The sequence below is a fragment of the Acanthaster planci genome, linkage group LG07, assembly GCF_054643075.1.
Source record: "Acanthaster planci isolate LZ-2023a linkage group LG07, COTS_SCS, whole genome shotgun sequence".
Classification (NCBI taxonomy): Eukaryota; Metazoa; Echinodermata; class Asteroidea; order Valvatida; family Acanthasteridae; genus Acanthaster; species Acanthaster planci.
The window spans coordinates 16628735-16645520 of NC_141783.1; the positions used below are offsets into that span (position 1 = coordinate 16628735).

The window sequence follows — 16786 nt, forward strand, 5'->3', positions numbered from 1 at the left end:
TGATGAATTAATATTGAAATGTACATCCTTGATGGGACTGTATTGCCCAGGCAGTTTCAACTGGTGCAAGGTTCCAAACATTTGATTTAGAAAACTTGGCAGAATGTTTCTTGAAGCGTTTCATATTTCACAGAATTCCGAAAAAGAAGAGGATGGAGTATCGCCATGTTGTCGCATGTTGGCATTACGACAAATCGATCTGAACAAAGTTCAAATTACCTGCATTACAACAGAAACGTTCAAAGGGCAAATTCTTTGAACCACAAAAAAAAATTCAGATCCCAGAACTAACCCAGTCACATACATCAGAGACCTTGAGAGCAGATCCTGTTTTAGGCAGAATGGCCAAAAGTGACTTCAGTTCCTCTGGTCATGTCTGTGAGGTTCATCTCCTTCTTGGCCTTGAGTAGGAGCTTGAATGTCGGGCCTGGATAAAATTGAAAACGACGGTTTCAATAGTTTTCATATGTTCGTGTCATTGCACTTGCATACTCCAGATATTTTTGGCCATGCAGGACAAAAGGCACAAGCAAGAAATGTGACCATGAGATCTGAAATCTGAAGCTTTTCATGGTGGATGTAGCAAGTAAACTAAATTTACATTTGGGGTTCTGAAACCCCACTTGACCATGATATGAGTAAATTTCCAAGTAGAAAAACTATACCAGGCCCTGGAGGGTTGACAGTCGGCAGCACGCCTAATTGAAAGAAGTAATTCAGAGTGATTGATTTTTCATCCTAGCCCTCAGGGGATTAATAACAGCATCTCTCAAAGGTTTTGTCGTCGATAACTAATGATAGAGATCCTTGAACGAAGAGTGGTGAGATTAAGCCAAGTTCTTCCTATTCCACGGCATAGGAGGAACTGCGAAGAGTAAGACATCCTTCTCTTTTGTCAATAATTTATAGTCACCCACGTGACCCCAGTCACCCTACCAATCGCCCAACACGGTCCCATGTGCAAGTGACTGAATACGAGACTTGCCAAGTCAAAGGCGTTGGGGCGCCATTGGCTGTGACACAAATCAGCCGTCTCTTGACGACTTTTTGGACTTAAGCATACTTACTTAAGCATACAAAGGGGTCTTTGTAATGTACAAGTCGGGCCACAATTTGTAAGAGTGGGGAGAATGTAAGCTTATGGAGGCAAACAATTTTCCTCAAAATGGGGGGAACGACAAGTTTCCTGCTAATGGCAACCTGGGGATAGTTAGCCGCTCTGCAGCGTGACATGCTGTCACTTTAAGTCTGATCTTTGGAGTTGAATGACCAAAAAACACTTAAAACTGCTCTTTTCAGAACTGCACATTTAAAAAAATAATCTGTTTTTAAAGAATAGCAAGCATTAAATGATCAAGAGTTAAGACTGAAATTCCCAAATACAATGTCGTCACTCATTCTACCGAGATGGCTTGTTATTGGTAAATTAACCCTCCTATGCTGAAGTCACTCTTTGGGTCACTTGGCAAACACCTCAAAAAAAGTTGTGTTGTGCACTGCACCAACATGCAAGAGAGTGACCTTGGGCACTTGTGCATATTTGTGCTGTAAAACTAAAGGAGGGTTAAAAGTAAATCATTAACCCTAACTCCCCAGAGTGATTAACTAGGAACCATACCCATTCACACAAATTCCAACACCATATGGTAAACTGTGCACAAAAACTGTTGGACTCTGTTTATTTTGGGTATGCCTGAACCCATGTAAAAGCACAAGCAGTTTAGGGGTACAGTACCCAGTGCCACAAATTCTTTACTCGTGTTCAATTCTGTGTGGTTAGGGAAGGTTAGGGTGAATAGAATCGATATGCACAACAGTACATGTAATTTTTTTACTGCACTGGGTGGGTGTCGAGTTGGGGAAAAAATCCAACATATTATAGAGGGCGGGAAGAATTCCATATACGAAGTTCACTGTAATATCGCGTAATTACTACAAAAGTATCCTTACTATGATCGCTGAATGAAGACGATTCCAATAGGCATTGAAGAGCTGAACATCATAGGACAGAAATATGGAGTTTTGGGCACACTTTTGGAGCTACACATGGACCAGGTTTACATCGACAGGCGGCCATCTTTGCTTCTGAAGAACATGGCGAATGCGCACGACGTGTGCGCATGAACCGAATCATATCCGGAAAGAACCATTATGTAACAGGGGTTGGGCTGCCACAAGCATCGAGGTAATTTTATGCATGAATCCGCAACACGAGGAGTGCAGAGGGCCGTCATCTGTCTGGATGGATCTACACAGTTCACGAAATGCTGCGCAATGTGCCCTACTGTACATGTACAATTTTTACTTGGGGGAAAATAGTGCGTGTTTTGCGACAATTTTAAAGTTGGACAATTTCTTTAGAAGGAAAAAAGGGGCCCAATTTCTTTTACAGACAGTTTGTAAGTTGGACAATTTGTTTAGAAGGAAAAAAAGGGACAAATTTCTTTTAGAGAGTGCTTGTCAGTTGGAGGAGTTTTTTCTATATTTATACAGAGGGAAGGGGAAAAGGGAGCTGAAACCTGTCTTTAGATTATTGTGTGGCTATCTGCGCTCTAAAATGTGAGGGGAGGCTTGTACAGGAGAAGAACATCCTTAAGGATTTGATTGAAGTGGTCTACTCCTGCATGTCGGCAGCGCCACATGTATTCGGCCAGGTAGAACCCAAACTGGTCGCTTCCACTGTGTGGATAGTCACCTCTCTCACCAATTGCGCGTAAGACTCCAATTCTCGCTCATAGTGCATGTATTGCTAATGGATGAAGCAAGACTCCACCTAGCCTGAGTTCTTATACAGCATTGGAACGAAATTCCTTCTTTCGTACGGCCGACTGCATTTCTACTTGTTCTTTCTCTTTTGGTTTACATAATACGACAGAGATAACTCACGTCATAAAGTCAATTGTGCTCAGACATGTACCTTACCTAGTTGATTTCCTTTGGCACAACCTACTTATATTAACAACGGATAGCCACATTTATTTATATTCAAATATTCTAATTTATACAAATATTCGTGAATAATTACATATTCAGTTTCATAAATATTTAATTTTTTTAAATATTCATCTTGACCTCATCGTGACCTCTCCTTAATTCAACCGTAACTTTATATGGAACATATCGAGTTCCTCCGGCAACAAGCGCTCGTGTGGCGTGGTCAGTTAGACTGCTGTATTTCTATACCTAACAGTTCTCTTCATTGCAGGTTCGCTTCCCCTTTACGACACAATTTGGATTAAATGTATTAAATGTGTATACTAACTGTAATAATCCTTGTACTAATGACAGGAAAACTGTGGAGAAATAAAAGGATGGGATAGTGAAGGAAAAGGAAACGGTAGACGATATAGTAGGGGAAAAAAAGAACGGCAAAAGGACTCACTTTTTTGCCGTTTTATTGCGTGGGGCCCCTTCTTTTTAAACCTGTCCCCCTAAGTTACTGAACCCCCTTTCACATCTCTATCCCCCAAAAATAAATGTCGCCCCTTTTTAAATCTGTCCTGGAGCAAAAATTTCTCCTAAAAAGTGAACTTCGTACATGGAATTCTTTCCTAGAGGGCAAACACTGGCATAACTAGGGCTAACTAGCCATTGCATCTGAACTCCTGGTACTGTATTTGCATAATGTAGGTCACAGTTTAGAGGTCACAAACTTGACGCCATGATGATTCGAGCTGTCAACGTCAATGTGCACGAATGGATGAAGTTCAAAAATTAGCTGCGAATTTCTCAAAAAGTAGGAGGTAAGAACTAAGATTACGTAGTGAAGGATTGATTTGGAAGCGGAGAGGGTATGGCGTACATCGAGCAACTCCAATTGTGAAAATGCTTTCATTTTGAAGCGCTTGAAAAAGTCAACAAAATTCGGTATATGGGCATGTGGCTGCAGGGGAGTGCAGTGTACCGTACATGTAGGTCACATTAATGGGGCTACGTCTGTCCGTGAATTTGACTTGAGGCACCGCACCGACGGTTGACATGGTTGAGTTGTCTCACCGGCCCCGGTCGAGTTGTCTCAACAGTCGAGCTGTTCCGATCCTGAGTTGAGCTGGCAAACGGTCGAGCTGTCCAAGCCCCTTACCATGCTTACGCTTACGGTTTAGGCATGTTAGTATTTAGGCTACGTTGAAAAAAGTACACGTGTAAGTTAACTTCAACGTCCAAAGACAAAGGATCAAGGACACGCCACTGCCCGCAATCCGCACTGTCCGCAAATTGCGCAATCGCCTGATCGCAAAAAAATACCACCTTTTAGCTCCTTTCCAATCATAATTAAGCTCTAATTATAACTTACATTGTTCTATGATACCTGATCTGGTACTGAAAGCGCACACTTGTGATGAAAACCCATTTTTACCTGAAAATGTCTATCGAGAAATCGGTCAATCTTTCAGGAACGCCAGGTCAGGTGTGGCACGTTAGACAGAAAACACGTGTTCCAAGTTCTCCGCGCTGCCAGACTGGTTCCCGTATCGACTTCTCCTGTGAATCAGGGTTGGAAATGGACCGACCGAAACCAGTCTAAGCCACAACAAATTCCGCGTGTGGTTAACATTTTTTCAAACTTCGACTCTGTGTAGCGAAAGGTACTGGTTTATCCCTGGCTCGAGAGCCATTATGTTTCAACTAAACGCAAATATTGAAACATTAGTTTAGGCGATTTCTATTTCCTACAGTAGAGAAAAGAAGTATTATATATTTATTATTAGGCTAGCGTTCCTAGAGTTGGCGCCTAAAATCACAAAGTCGGAAACGGGATCCGGTGCCACAGCAAAGCCGAGGTTTGTTAATCGATTATATTCACGAAAGGGCGCTGTTATGCTATTATGTGAAAGAAAACTCTCGGGTTAAAGACTCTTAAATTATAGCTTATTCCTTAATCTTTTTCTTTACTTTTCTTGTTTGTAATTTCACTGGGTTAATGAAGGGCTTTGGAAAATATTTCCATCCCAAGGAGCTTGTTCTCCACTGTTTTCCATTACCTTACCAGAACAGGCTTTTTCATATGTGCACTAAAAGTAATTTACGACGCTCAAATCCAGACAATTTTGTTCTATTCATAACTTTATTAATTGAAAGAATTTTTTATTAATGTTATGTTGTATTATGTTATGTACGATAATGTTGCTTTTATTTCCTTAAGTTTCTGCATTTATAATTGTAATTGTTTTTTATTTAACCAGTTGGAGAGCCCCTGGACAGAAACTACATGTATAGTTCTTTTGAGCAACCTAGCTGGTTATTTATGTTTTGTTTCAAATGTTTAAATATATCTTTTGCGTATCGAATTTCTTTGTAAGCGTATCCCAAAATATGAAATAAATGAAATGAAGTATAGTTGTGAATGGTGAAGCCGTCACCATTTGAAAAAGAGACGCCTACACTCAAAACGGACTCATTGCAAAAGCAGTTTAGTCAAAACTTCTCAGGAATACAATCTGGCAGCCCCATATACTCAAAAATTCTCTAATAGAGAAATTGAAGGTATGGTAATTAGGATATGATCCTTATAAAATTTATAAAAATAGTAATTAAATTTTTTATTGATGGTCATAACAAATACACATCACAACCAGCCAACTTATCACCCCTCTCAGAATCATAAACAAAACAAAAACTAAAAACTAAAACAAACACAAAACAAACGAAAAACAAGGGAAAAGAAAAGAAAACAGAAATTAAACCAAACGGAAAACAAAAACAAAAAAGCTTCAAAGACAAAGTACTTCAAAAGATTTTAATAACATTTATTCACTTGAAAATAGCAGCAAAAGAGAACCAGAATCAATACAGTGATGAACACATACAGATCCAGAAGCAGTTTACCTTCCCGTGTTTTGGGGCTATACTTTGCTGATGCTGTCCACATCTCCAGTCAGTTTGTTTGCACTTCCAAGTATTTTTTTTTACAGTTCTCTTTTTCAAAACTCTCCCCATACTAGAGTAAAATTGGAACGTCATACAAATTCATTAGAAACTGGAGAAAACTGAAAGAAAATGATGTAAAATGAGAGAGTGCAAACAGATGTGATATGAACATATGTAATCAGAATTTTCCAGTGTTCCCTAATTACCTGTCCAAATTTGTAACATCAGAACATTTAAAACATCTCATATTTACAATGACCTTTTTTAAAAAGAAAGTCTAAAACTCCCTCCAAAAATTCTGATTCTGGGCGTCTGCATCTAAGTTCTTCAGGTAGAAAGAAGCATTGGTTGAAACTCCATGCCCTGCTCGAGGACACAAAACATGACTAAAACAAGACTGGGTTTAAACCACATATTCAGGTCAGGTACTGTCTACCTGCAACGGTCAGTGTGCAGACACTCTGAAGAAAACCTGTTACCTTGAAACATTCAGGACTCAGGGACAGTGAACACAATGAGTGTGTCCCCCTAAGCTGATTATCAACCAATAGGATTCCAGAACCTTCCATCGCCCATCTCTCTGGTCATTTAAATACTATCAGTGAGGGCCATGATGACTGGATGGAGCACAGTGTTTGAAAACAGCTCCTCAGTGCCACAAGGTATTAACGGTCCAAGCTCCCACGAATCAATAGCCTCTTTTCAAGTGGGCCTATTTGTTCTGGGGCACCAACTATTGTCAGTCTGGGGGCTTGCAAAACAAAATGCTCATCAAAAATTAATTGTAAGTCAAACAAGCGCCCACTTTGAGCTGGGGTGGGTTGGTAAATAAAGATGCTTCTTTACAGGGCCAAAATTCTGGAATTTAAACCATCTTTTTAGTGCCTGGTTTGTAGAAACTTAGTGAAAAACAGTACAGGAGGGGATGTTAAGTGGTGACAGTGTTTATAAAATGTTCTATTGTGTTAAAAACTCTTTGAGGAGAAACAGCTGCCAGTTCAGGCTGTCAAGGAGGAGATGAGTGGAATCCCTCTGTGTGACAATGGAATGTTCCATGTGAGCTTACAGTTACTATACCACTTCACAAATTAGCACTCTTGCCCTCTCCCAACCACCACTCTTTGGATTTTACTTGGATTTTAAAAGAGTCTTTGCAAATATTGGATTGAAATTACCCTTTCTGAGAGTTACAGGCATCAAGTCAAGGTAGGTGAAATAAATACTGTCCATTCTTTGGTATTGAATCACGATTTGTCAACATTTCTTTTCCCAAGAAGAGCTCACTTAGTGTGTGAGACGAGAGAAGGCAAGAAGAAAATCAATAATTTGGCATCATTTAAATTTGGCATCTCAAGATAAGGCTCTAGAAGGATGAAGAACTGACAAGTCTCAAATTCTGGGAGAAAAAATGTTGCATGTTTGCTCTTATAACTTCAAAATGTAAAAAGCACTTGTTGATGTTTCTTTACAGATGTTTTCCTTACAGCCTTAGCACTGTGGAGTGGAATAAACTTGGATTACAGGATTTTTGTTGTTGGAGAGTTTGAAACAGAGGCTTTTGCTCCATCTTTGAAGGGGCAGACTTGAGATTGCTTTTAACTCCGTGGAGAGAGAGAGACAACACAGAGACATAGACAACCGAACATGGCGACTGAATCTCTCAACACTAGCTATGCCAGTACCTGCAATTGCAACCACACGGACATGAGGGTGCTGGTGGCCAACAACTACCACCCAGTCTCCAACCATGTCAGCCCAAATCACATCAGTATCGGCAACATCAGCAACAGCACCAGCTCTTCCCAGATGATGAAGCGACGCACCCGGCTGGTAGAGAAGGACGGCAGGTGCAACATCCAGTATGAGAACATGTCCAAAGGCCGATGGTGTAAGATCATCAAGGACATCTTCACCAGCACCGTCGACATGCCCTGGCGCTACAACATCCTTATGGTTGTTGTGGGTTTCCTGGCAAGCTGGCTGCTGTTTGCTGCAATCTATTACGGAATCGCATTAGGAAGAGGAGACCTCGATCATCTTTATGACCCCGAGTGGAAGCCTTGCTTCAGACACTTTGAAAACTTCAAATCGGCACTCTTGTACAGTATTGAGGCACAGACGACAATCGGGTTTGGGTATCGCAGCCCCACTGAACAGTGTGGGGAAGTCCTCTTCTTCCTTATCCTGCACACCCTCTGGGCAAACTTCATTGAAGCGTTTATCATTGGCAGCTTCATTGCCAAGGTATCCAGGCCCAAAGCCAGGGCCAAGACGCTCCAGTTCAGCCACTACGCCTGCATGACCAAACTTGATGGCAAGATGTGTTTCACCTTCCGCGTTGGGGACCTGCGGCAAAATTCTCATATTGTTGAGGGTCACATGAGGCTGCAGATGGTCCGTCACTATCTGACCCAAGAGGGCAATGTCATCCCCTACAAATTCCTGGATTTAAATATTGGGCATGAAATTGGCATTGATCGCCTATTCCTGGTCTGGCCGCTTCAAATTGTTCATGTCATTGATGACAAAAGTCCCCTCTACAGCATCTCCCGAGATCATCTTCGGCACATGGATTTTGAAATCATCGCCATCCTGGAAGGCATCGTAGAGGCTACGGGCACTACCACCCAGGCCAGAACTTCTTATCTCCCAGACGAGATCATGTGGGGCTTCCACTTTGAAAACATGGTGGACGTGCGGGAAGACTGCCACTTTGTGGACATGAAGCGGTTCCACATGATGCGGGAATTGGAGGACTTCTCAAGATGTAGTGCCAAGGAGATAGACGAGATGAAAGAGGCGGAAGATAGGGAGGAGGACAGGGATAGTGTCTGGACATCGAGGAGGAACAGTGGGATTATCAGAAGGTCATCGCCGATCCTCAGAGATGAGGATAACATTGAGTCTCGCATCTAATAAAAGCTTCCAGATACTTTGACTGAATATATATGTTGGGTAAGGGCAAAATCAGTAATTTAATAACTCTGTCTTTAACAAATTCAATCATGACATTTTGTGATTACAAAATGCACAATAAATCACCTTAAACTCCTGGGTTTTCAAGGGCTGGAAAACCCAGGCCATAAAAAATTGATATAAAGCCAAATTCTCACTCCAGTACTGCTTACCTTTGAGTTTCCAATGTGAACAAGAGTGAGTCAACCATATTTGCAAAAAGGAAGATAATGCAGAGGGAAAAGTACATGTAACTTTACATGTATTTGGTTTCAAGATATGGTTTGTAACCTTTGGTTTTTTTTCTTTAACTAAAAGTAAATTGAAAACTACCTTTTTAAGGGAATAATTAAGAGCAATGTGAATGAGTTTCATAACTTCAACTCGCTGTCATTACATTCCGATAGACCTATCTTTGTGGAGCTTTCTTATAAGCTCCCTGGGAGCGGCAATCATAACCCAAACAGTTTTTGAAGCGTATACATGTATCACTCATCACCCCAAGCTTAAAACATACCTAGCAATATGTGTACAACTGAAAGACTTAACACACACCCTGCAAAATTACCTGCATTATTCATGTATGGTACCTTTAAACCCCCCAACCAGGAATGACCATAATGACTAACACATTTAAAAGCACGCATTACTGATTTTACTGATCAGTAGCGGTTCTTTCACATGCTAATTGTCTTGTCAATTAGATTTCATTAGACAAAGAACAGAATGATGCATGAACGCCTTCTCAATTTGGGTGCACAGCCAATTAATTAGAACCAAATTACTTATGATGCTGTGGTAAGTTATATTAGGATGAGGTTTATTCGGGAAGAGGTGAATTAGGGAAGGAGGTTGAAAAAAATCCAAAGATATAGGAGGCACAAAACAAACTCAAAATTAATTCTGACAGTTCTACATTTTCTGGACTAACAAGGCAATACAAAGATTAATGGCATGGCATGCTTCAGTTTCTACTGCAGAAGAGAAGGTCAAATCCACTATCAAAAACGATTTCCGGTAAAGGTTACAATTTACCTTCCTTTTCACTTGAAAAGTTGTCCAGCATTGGTGACACTGAAATTTAATCATCAGAGCTAACAGAAACTTCCTAAAACTAAACATTCAACTGCATTGGTTTGACATATTAACAAACTCTTGCAGCAATGTTTACAAGGGTATAAATATGTAAATAACACAATAAAAATGTATGATATTAGTGATTTTGTTTTTCAGGTGGAGCTCTTAAGAAAACAAACAATTTAAGATCAAGTGAAACTCAGTGACAGAGGAAGGAAATATCTTTGTTCTGATCAAATTACATCAGACTGCTCTGTCACTGCTTTTTATTTCTGCAACCATCACCATCTACTGTTTAATTTGATGGTTTAAACTGAACACAGCTCCCACTTGACAGCAGGAAGATATTAGGTCAGCTGGCAATGACGTAAAAAATGATTCATTTTCCATCGCAGTATTAAAATTGACCAGACTCGATAATTTAATAAGTTCTTCCTCTAAACCTTGGGAGTGGCTTGGTACCGAGACAGGTGGTTTGGGATTGCACACGTGGAAATCATCGGGAAGAGGAAAGTGCGGTTGGGTTTTCATTGTGATAGGAAAGTGAGAACTGAACATTTAAAACAGGAGTCTGCCCAGGATATCAGCCTTAATGTGTCGCAAATGGTTAAGTGTTAAGTTGTTACACATTTTTCACCGAGAAGATTTATATGCCAAATGAGTTACTATTCTGACACTGAAAACCTGAAAGTCATCTTTTCACATTTTTCACCGAGAAGATTTATATGCCAAGTGAGTTACTATTCTGACACTGAAAACCTGAAAGTCATCTTTAATCCCTTTCAAACAACAACCAATGAGCAAAGTTTGTCAGGTTTAACAGGATACATTGTACCTGTAGATATTTGAATCATTTTCAGTTTGAACACATGGCCTATAATAATTCAGAACATCTTGTTCAGTGTCTGTCTTCACACTGAGATTAGGTGGTTTCTCAGTGCAGTGTATCCTTTGAAGTGGATGACAAAGTGGAAACGGTATTTATGTGCTTATAAAGTTACATGCCGCATGGGCTCCCTTTTCATATCACATTACCTATATCTTAAAGGTGTAGTCCTTTTTTAAAGGAAGCACAGCGCAGTAAGTTATATATCTCATAGAAAGGGTCATCAGAATAAAAGCAAAGTTGGGCAGACTTCAACCTCAAGCTACACGTTCTTGAAAGAGTTACCTGTGACCCTTCAAATCGTTGTAGCATTACATTTCTTCTGGGAGAAAGATATCCTGGCAAAGTTTCTTCAGTACATTTTTCCCTTAATTAAATGGGCCGGACTCCCAATTATTACCTTGTGCTAGAGCCCTTTCAGTGATTGTGTTGTGACTGGATTTTTTTTGTGGGGGGGGGGGGGGGGGCTGGGAGCCTTGCCAAGGCTGAGAGGAAACACTGAATTTTAGTTGACATCTTTCAGTCATGGCTACACCATGTACACTGCACAAATGTGTAACTATGAAAGGACAACTGCCAGTCTTTTTGACTTTTGTTTGTTGGGGGAAAGGGGAGAAGAAAAGTAGAAAATGCAGTCCACTGAAAACACATCAATCACTAAAACTGAACTACTAAAACAGAGCAAATAGTCACTCAGGGCATTCTGAGACTTACCGTCCCGTGTAGCAGCAGATTTTGCAACGTGAAAGCCCTATAGTCCTGTCCCCCCCAAAAATTAAGCCACACCCCTTCCGATTAAAAAAATATTTACCCTCAGTTAAAGAAAGCCTACCGAAGTAAAAAAAACAGGTAATATAACAATGAAATGTCACCTGTCATACACACAAAACCATCAAGATTCTTGTTCACCAATAAAAAGTGACAGAACCTGTCCCTCTGAAGGAACTGAGTTATCCCATAGTAGGTGCCTTCTTTGCGCTCCTTAATGGGAACTACTAATACCTCATTTGCATACGTAATTAGCCTGACTCATGATGCACCTGATGCAAATTTCCGGTTCACGAACCTATTCCTGTTCGTTTTTCTTTTTTTGCATCTAGGCTGACTGGGATTTGCAGAGAGATTTAATCCGGTGGCATGTCCGGGCCTGCACTGTGTCAAACTATTGAAACTGTCCTCACAGGTTAATAATGTCAAGTCATAATTAACCTTGGAGAATTTCCTGATTTGCCACAATCTCTGCTGTTTGAGGAGATGCTGGGGTGTTGCATCATTTTGAAGTAGGGGCGTATAAATGGGGGGGGGGTGTGCCTCCCTTCCCCCTGAAATTTTAAAATGTACACAACCCATATGCAAGCCACAGTTCCTTTGCTTTCAGTGGGCTCCATAGGAAAACAATTGTGCATACCTTGTGCCCCAAGAAATACACCCTCATTATACTGATTTGCAGGGTTACGGTTTCGATATTTGAAGGTCATCCCGCCATACATATCACAAGATTTCTTTTTAAATTGTTTGTGTAGATGCCACAGCTGTTATTCACTGCAAAAGAACAATCCTGTGCTGTGCTGCTGGAGTGTTGTTATTTTTGTTGTATATAAATGTTCACTGGCCCTATGAACATTGTGCAAACTACACCCAACAGGAAGGTAAAATTGGCCCTGTTATAAGGGCAATGCAAGAGCACCTTATGTAACTCAATGAATAATTAATGGTGAAGCCGTTAGCCAGTCTATTGTGCATTTTTGAATAGTTCTGGGGGTGTGTTTATCGGCCAATCAATAGTAGTCTGATAAATTTACAAATGGTTGTGTCTTCATAAGTTCATAGAGTAGGCATGCCTACATATTTTTCTTTTCTTTTCTTTTTTTGGCTGCCTTCATGGTGCATACTTACTCACACCCAGATATTTGCAAATACATGTGAACATGGTCAAAATATCCACGATGAGCATTGTCAACATCCTCACAAAACTATTGATATGAATTACCTTGAAAAAAAAACGGCAAGAGATTGAGTGTCATGTGAGGTTATTCTACTGTACAACTACAAGTGCTTTGAGCAAACCAAAGATGAAGCCTGGAACAGATTTGTTGGATAACAAATCAAATGAATGGCCAACTACGTAAGGTTAAGTCTTTACTGAACACTGAAGTTGTTTTCCACACTAACAGTTCTAGCTGTACAGTCTTTTAGCATGGATTTTCAAAAACGTATGAAACAAACCTTTGTTTGATTGTTTTATTTGAAAACTACATGTGACCTCTCATTTTTTTCCACATCAAATCAACCTAACAAAGGTGCCACAAAGGTGCCAGAACTTTGTCTTTTTATTTAATTAGGGAGAAGTCCAGCAATAAAGAAGCCAGCATTATGAAAAGAAAAAAAACCCTTTGTTGGCCTTCCAATGACAGCAGAGTCTGTTGCCAAATCAAGCTTCATTTAATAGTTTAGTACGTCATGGAAAGCCTGCCCCTGACCACTGTTGCCACCTTGAACTTTCAAGTTTCTGACTCGATACCCCGACACTTGTACCATAAAAGCAATGTGACATATATTTTTAATTTGTATATATCTCGGTTACTGATTGTAAATACCAAGAAGAGAAAAAAAATCCTGCCATCATTGCCTTGTACAGCATAACAGTCGTTTTGGCTCGTGAATGCAACTGGCACTGCAAGTTCTGGCAGAAGTACAAGTGAACAGTAATACTTGCACCAGGGCCAGATTATCCAACAGTCTGCGGTACTAGGCACTTAGTGCAGCCAGGGGGGGCCTGAGAAACTGTTAAGGCTAATCCAAATGCCATACACACTCACATCAACAACAGCCCATGCCCAAACAAGAAGTTCTTTTAGCGTTAACCCTTTGCATTTTTTATTTTTGTAGGGCCATGAAACATAAGCGGAACAATTAATTAATTCAGATCTTGAGCGGGAGGCCTATAGAAGAAAACTGCCTCAATACAGAGGCAGTTTTCTCCTATCAAAAGACAATCAGACATGTGACCCAATCCCCATATTTCCTTCTTACTAAAAAGGAAATCCCTGGTCTACTGCCAATTAGACCTCATAAGTATGAGTCTGTACCTTGGACGCATGGATGTGGAGTCAGACAGGTTTAATAGTGCATGTAGTTATTATTTGCAAACACCTATTATCATGTGGAAGAAAAAAAACAATAGTTTTACAGAATGTTAGAAAAGACAGAAGTGGGCCTTTCCCCTACCAACAGTCATTTGTGGGCTGGATTTTTCAGTAGCCATAAAAACTGTTGCATCATCTTTCAAACTTTTTTATTGATCAGCTTCGTGGGCGGCTCACTGAGCATTGATCAATGGATTAAACCCAGCCAGCTCTGCCAACCCATAGGTGGAACCTTCACACTATCTGCAAGGTCACCATTCTTGGCTTCTTGCCAAAAAACCCTGAGGGACTGACTTTTAAAAAAGAGACTGTGGATGCAACAAACATAGTGGCTAGGAGAACAACAATTTTGCTGAGCAAATAACGTTCGGAAGGTTATGGGACACAGGTCTTACTTCAGTTGTTGCTACACTCTTTTTTATAGCTCCATGATTAACTTGAGTATACTGCTTACAGAAGTTAGCTTACGTAAGCAGAGTCAGCGATTTTAAAGCTAATTTTCTAAGACTGACTAATTGTAGAGAGCAATAAAGACCAAACCTTTAGAGATACATTAACTAACTCTACCCCTGTGGTTTTAAAATGTTTGAACTTTTTCATTGCTGAGAAAGTTTTACACACTGCTCATTGTTCAATTTGTTGGCCAACAAGATACCGTATTCAGGTTGATCGACTTTCAGTGGGTGAAAAATATCGTCTGAGAAGAATACGTTTTGCAGGATTTTCAATCTTTAAAATGAAGCCAAGGATTTAAGAATTTACTGGCTGAATGCATTTGAATTGCTTCTTTTGTTGCATTTGATGGCTTGGTAAAAATGAATTACTCTTTTGTGGTAAGGTTCACTAGCTTCGCTTTAAAATGGCATGTATGCCTTTGTGGAGATGTCAAAACTGGTCTTCCAAGGAAGTGTTTATACAGTGTTACAGGGGAAGGGAAAGAAATCATCGGTTTCCAGTATTATGTCACAGCCCAGTGTTATGAAGCCCTAGCATTCATGTTGACAGGAACTACTTATTAGTTATTAGCCTGCAGCAGGGTAACTTTGTGCACCCTTCCAGCTCACATATGGGCTGCATTAGGCATCCTATGGTGTAGACAGGAAAATCAGATAATTATGAATACATTACTGAGCAGTATATAGTATTGCAAAGGGGGAAAAGGTATCTATCCCTGATTTATGACAGCAAGTCCATTTGGAACACCAGGGTCACCCACCCTTACATTTGCATCCTTTGTTCTTGTGTAGTAAAAAATTTGTGTGTGAAACACAATTTTCTAATTGCTTCCATTTGTTCCTGAATCATTTGCCTTGGCTGAAATCTTGACCAAACATCCCTTAAATAAAACACTTCAATTTTTGATGATAAGTACACTTAGAAAATTCCAAATATCAGTTTTGTGAAATTTTTATGGGGTACTGTTTTAGTACCGCACAAGTATAAGGAATGTTCCTTGTGGGGTACTTCCCATTCAGTTGATCTGGTACCCCATGAGTCTTTAATTCTTACCGCATATCTTCTAATGAGAGACCTCAGCCTGTGGGCTACTTGTGGTTTTTACGTCTATGGTCCATCTCATCTATCCAAGTTTGTTCTTGTTCTTTCAGACTTTTCATGGGTGTCTGCAGCGAGGAGCCAAGGACAGTAAACCGTGAAGAAAAATGGCTGACACCACAGAAGAGAATGATAGGCTGAAAAGAATAAAAAAGCAAAGCTCATTGTGCATTTGTAAGAAGTGCCTCGTTATGTAAAGTTACTTGCAAAGAGTACATGTACTACTGTAACATAAGAAACCTCATGTAGTATTTATACAATTAAGAAAGATTGTAAAACCTTATTTTACCAATTGTGATTTCTTTTGTTTCCTGTCTCACTGAAATACTCTAAATGTTTTGGGGACAGGTAAAATACAGCATTATTTTGCTACGATTGGGAGTTTAAAAAAACACTGCTGGGTGCTGGTTGCTGTGTGTTTATGTAGACTAGATCAGAGTTTGAACTCAATTTGTCATTTTACTGCATACACCATGAGGACTTTTCATCAACAAATGACCAAATATGTAACTTGTCAAAAATTTCCAGAAAACGAACGTCACGAAACTCAGAGAGCTCAAGTGAATGCTGCTGTTAAGCTCACGAAGCTGTTTTGTTGGCAGTCGTGTGGAAGTTGAATAGAAAAGATAAGTGTTAGGGCTGGGGTGCAAGGTTAACTGGATCAACAGTTGGCATTCTTCAGACTTGATCCATGCATGGGAACAACCTTGATGGTGAAGACAAAGACTGCTTGAGTATTGAAGGACTCTTGCCCAATACATGCTGGGAAATTAGCAAATAAGTGACGAGCCAACTGTGAATTTTACAAAACGATTTGTGCCCTGTTCCAATCAATTCCCGGACAAAGTAGCACCTAACAAAAATGTTTATGAATAGAATGGGCAATAGGGACAGAAATCCATTCTCAGGATTATAAAGAACTGTAAATAATGCAAATTTTAAATTATTGGAATTAAAGCAACTGGAAAACTCGAAATACAAAAACTTCAATTTTGTTTCTCAGTTTACCAGAGTTCATGGGAAAAGGTCAAATTCTTTTACGAATGATACACGAAAGTGTCAAGCTCCTTTGACTACAAAGTCTTATTCAAATTTACAAATGACACTCTGCATGTGATGGATAACAACATTTATATGACGGGTTTTAACCTGTAGTGGTATAGTTATATACATGTAATACACAGCAACACAGATTCTAGATGTAAATACTATCACCTTCAGAGAAACATTGCAAGCTTACTAAAACGGAGCTTAGGGCGTCTGATTTTTCAAGGTACTGTCTGTACGTATGAGTAAAATA

The 16786-nt window shown here is 39.9% G+C and overlaps 1 long non-coding RNA gene and 1 pseudogene across 16 annotated transcripts in view; one reads left to right on the forward strand and one right to left on the reverse strand.

Annotated features, from left to right (window-relative positions):
- LOC110980296 (uncharacterized) overlaps positions 1-16786 on the reverse strand; it is a 53347-nt gene that overhangs the window by 7806 nt on the left and 28755 nt on the right. For 6 of the 15 annotated variants that reach the window (XR_002598301.2, XR_002598298.2, XR_015426025.1 and 3 more), the window contains 2 exons: positions 15442-15623; positions 293-427 (listed from right to left, as the gene is read on the reverse strand). This is a non-coding gene — a long non-coding RNA (uncharacterized LOC110980296). Of the gene's footprint in view, positions 1-292; positions 428-4294; positions 4314-4357; positions 4502-15441; positions 15624-16786 lie in introns of those variants that run through there. The other 9 variants (XR_002598299.2, XR_002598296.2, XR_002598300.2 and 6 more) reach the window with 8 other exon arrangements.
- On the forward strand, positions 6854-15675 carry LOC110980294 (G protein-activated inward rectifier potassium channel 3 pseudogene; annotated as a pseudogene). The gene is made up of 3 exons (XR_015426020.1): positions 6854-7074; positions 7340-8823; positions 15540-15675. The product of XR_015426020.1 is annotated as a G protein-activated inward rectifier potassium channel 3 pseudogene (transcript).